The sequence below is a fragment of the Orycteropus afer genome, unplaced genomic scaffold (assembly GCF_000298275.1).
Source record: "Orycteropus afer afer isolate SDZICR_OR568_19922 unplaced genomic scaffold, OryAfe1.0 scaffold00650, whole genome shotgun sequence".
NCBI classification, from domain to species: Eukaryota; Metazoa; Chordata; class Mammalia; order Tubulidentata; family Orycteropodidae; genus Orycteropus; species Orycteropus afer.
This window is the reverse complement of record NW_006922237.1, coordinates 190,278-194,592: the sequence shown is the minus strand read 5'-3', so window position 1 is coordinate 194,592 and position 4,315 is coordinate 190,278.

Below are 4,315 nucleotides of genomic sequence, written 5' to 3'. Positions count from 1 at the left end.
CTTCACGAACAACCAGTGCCAGAGAGGCTCTGTCTCCAAAGGCCCCACGGCTGATAGAAGTCAGTCTTCATAGGTCCTGGTTCCATCTCTCACTGACGGAAATCTCCTTTCACACAGGATCTCTCATAGTAAATGCTCTTTCCTCTACTTATTATAAGACCTATTTCAAGAGAATGATGCAAAATGTTAATGACCTCTGGGAAAGCCTTTCCCCAAAGTCTTCCTCCAGAGTCAGAGCTGCAGATCTGAGCCTTATTCTGAGCCTATCAATGAGCCTTAAACGACAGATGTCTTTCACTTCTTCACAAAAATTAAAAACAAAGAAAAACAACCTTTAATAGCATAAGTTAAACCCAGTCAGTTATAGTTGCCTTTTAGAGCTTTTAGTGTCCACTGAATTCCTTGGCTCATGTCCCTTTTCTTCATTGTCAAAACTAGAAGCATAGAATCAGGAAATTTCTCACCAATTTTGGCCTTCTCTTCTGCGTCCTTCTTCCACTTTTAAAAAATCTTGTGATTACACAGGTCTCGCCTTTATTACCAGGGTAACATCCTTATTTTAAGATGAGCTGATTAGCAATTTGAATTCCATCTGTAGCCTTAATCCCCCCTTTGTCATATAACAGCACATTCACAGGTTTTGGGGATTAGGACATAGATTTTGGGTGCACATTAGTTGGCTTACCAGTTACTTACTTAATAAGTTGATTGATTGTAAAAGGCAATCTACCTTCTTTTGTTTCCACATTGCAATGGTACTTTACAAACTAAGAGATGTTTGGAAATAAGTTTTTGAAAATGCTAGATACTGAATATTTATATCCAGATTTTATACACAAAGAACAGGAATAGGAATGAGAGAAGGCAATAAAATGAGAATGATGATCTCATGAATACAAAAGACAGCCCATGCACATGTAGAATGACAGCAAATTAATAAAGAGAAAGGATGTCATGTTGGTAAATCAGAAGGTCAACAAAGACGATGGCAGCTTTCAGTGAGTTGGAGCCACACAATAATTGCAACAGTGGAGTCAGACACACAGATGATCTTGAAGACAGCACAGGACTGGACAGCGTTTTGTTCTGTTCTGTATAAGGTTGCCATGAATCACCGTCAAACTGAAACCAAGCAACAGCAACAACATTGTGAAGTGTAGAACATTTTGAAAAATAGGTATCAGAGATCAACAGCTTGTAAACCCCAAGACTGAAGAATAACACTTTATCAGCACCCAGAAGACCCACCTGGATTTCGTTTCTAAGTGCTACTCCCTTCTCATCCACAGACATAAATTTTATCCTGAATTCTAAGTTTTGTTTAGTTTTTTTCTGGTTTTGAACATTATTCAAATGAGTTGAGATCATATTTATTCATAATAGCCATGATTCCTTAGCAAACAGAGGTCACAAAAAAAGCTTTTGTGCTTAAATTACTTTAAGGAGTACAATCCCAAGGAATCAGTAGTGAGAGGAAGGAGGGGAGGCAGGGCGGAAGAATAAATACTAAAGGGGACTGAGCTGCCCACTGCTTGGTAATTAGCACAGGTGAATTCTTGACTTTACTAGAACTTTTAAGATAGGCCACATGTCCCTATTGCTTTTCCATACAATGTGTGTGTGACAAGAGGAACGGTGTATCCATTAGATCCACTTTCCTATTTCTTACTATCCACAGAACAAAAGATCAATTTCTCTGAAAATTCTGGCCAACTCACTGGGTCCTTCCTTCTGGTTATAGGAGATGACAGAGTCCAAATCAGCATCAAGGGGATTCATAATATTAGGTAAGTTTGGTGATTTAGGTGAAAGTTCACATAGCAAATCAGTTGTCCATTCAACAATCCATACGCATTTTGTTCTCTGACATTGATTGCCATCCCCTGGATGTAACAGCACTCTTCCCCCGTCCTCCCTGGGTCTCCCGGCCACTCATTTTTCTTTCTTGTCCTTTCCTGCCTGCTGAGCTTCATGCCTTGGCGAATGCAGCCCTTATTGTCTCATAGGACTAACTGTTCTAAGTACAAGTACCTTCTTGATGTTAACGTTTACCTTATGGGCCTGTCCACCGTTTGGTTGAAAGTTGATTAACAGAAGTGAGTCCAGACCCAGGCTGCAAGGTTGTCAAGGACCGTAGTCTCAAGGGTTCCACAATTCTCTGTCACACTTGTAGCCTGATTCTTTCTAGATTTTGACTTTCACTCTACACTCTGTGCAGTATCTTCTATTGTGATACTGATCAGAGTGGTCCTCAGTGGTATCACAGCACCACTAGGCCTTCTGATCTCAAGATTGTAGAAGCTGATATTCAGGTGGTCTTTTATTCCCCTAGAATTATTGTTTCCATGTGTCTTTAATTTTCTTCCCTCTTCTCTGTTCTGGATGATTTCAATGGCTATACATAGATGGTGGCTTATAAACTTTTTTTTATATATTTTGAAATGTGTGTGTATATATATATATTTATCGTGAGTTGGGTGAAAGGTTACAGAGCAAGTTCACTTTCTATACAGTAGTTCGCACACACATTGTCCCATGACATTGATAGTTTATCCCAATGCAACAGCTCCACTTCCACTTCCCCCTGATAGTTACCTCTTCCCTGTGTCCATCCCTCCATGTACTTCTGCCCCCTGAACTGTGTCACTTTGCATAAACAGCTCTTCTTTCTCCCATGAGTGTTCTCTCCAAGGAATGTGTCTAGCTCAGGTATGTGTTCAACTCTTATGCCTGCCTTTCATTTGGCTGGAAGCCACAGGTGTGGGTTCAATTCCAGACCTGAAGGGGAACTAGGGACCATAGTCTCAGTGGTTCCACGAGGCTCTATCAGACCAGCAAAACTGGTCTCCTTTTTTTTTTTTTTTCCAAATAATTTTGAGTTTTATTCCACATGATTCTCCATCTCTATCCAGGATCTCCTACATAGATCCCCCTCTGAGTGGTTGACAGTGGTAACCAGGCACCATCTAGTTCTTCTGGTTTCATAGTTGTATAGGCTGAGGATTGCACAGTGTACCACTTGTGAGAACTAATTGTTTCTATGAATCTTTGGTTTTCAACATTCTTCTTTGTTCTGGATGAGGAGAGACCCATCATTGCATCTAGACGGCTGCCTGCAACCTTTTAAGATCCCAGTCGCTACTCACCAAAGTAGGATGTGGAATAATGTTTTGTGTTATGCCAATTGAGTTTGGTGTTCCCTGTGACTATGGTCCTGAGCCCACAGGTTCAACTACACACTCCCTCTGGGTAGCTGGCTGTGACCAAGAAGTGACTACATCCTTGTCCCTTGTCAGCTCTATTATACCCCTGGGAGTTCTTATAAAACATACAAATACAGTTGTAGAACCATTGTCTGCCAACCCTAGATGTGGTCCTGGGTACACTCCCTGCTGCATAGATATACCTAATAGTTCAACCTGTCCACCCATCTATCCACCCACATACCTTGATTTGCCTTCACTGATAACACAGTGCTGTATGTGTAAAAGGGTTCATCTTTGTTGTCTACACCTCTCATGTACCTCTCTATGTCTTCCTCTTCCTCAGTGCCACCATGCTGATCACTCACATTTGGTACATTGACCTTTTCTTCACCCAAATTGATACTTATCTCTACTTATCTAACAGTGTTCCCTCCCCTCCACTCCCCCCCCGGTAACCAACAAAGAAAATTTCCTACCATATATAAATCATTCCTTCACTTTTACAGTAACAGATTAATACAGTATTTGTCCTTCTTTGATTGACTTATTTTACTCAGCATAGTGTCCTCCAAGTTCATCCACATTATGTGGTGTTTTGCAGATTCTACATTATTCTTTAGGTTTGCATAGTATCCCATTGTGTGTATGTACCACAGTTTGGTTATTCATCCCTCAGTTGATGGACATCTAGATTGTTTCCAACTTTTTGCTACTGTAAATAGTGCTGTGATGAACATGGGTGTGCATATGTCTGTTCTTGTCATGGTTCTCACTTCTTTGGGATATACACCTAATAATGGAATGGTTGGATCAAATGATAAATCTATTTCCAACTTTTTAAGGAATTGCCACACTGGTTTCCACAGTGCCTGTATCATTTTAAAGTCTCACCAGCAATGTATGAGACTCCCAATCTCTCCACATTCTCATCAGCATTTTATTTTCTGCCTTGTAGAACTCTGCTGTTAGTGCTGGGGAAAGATGGTATCTCATTGTTGTTTTGATGTACATCTCTCTAATGGCTAATGATCGTGTGCATTTCTTCATAAGTTTGTTGGCCTCCTGAATATCCTCCTTGGTGAAGTGTCTATTCATGTCTTCTGCCCATT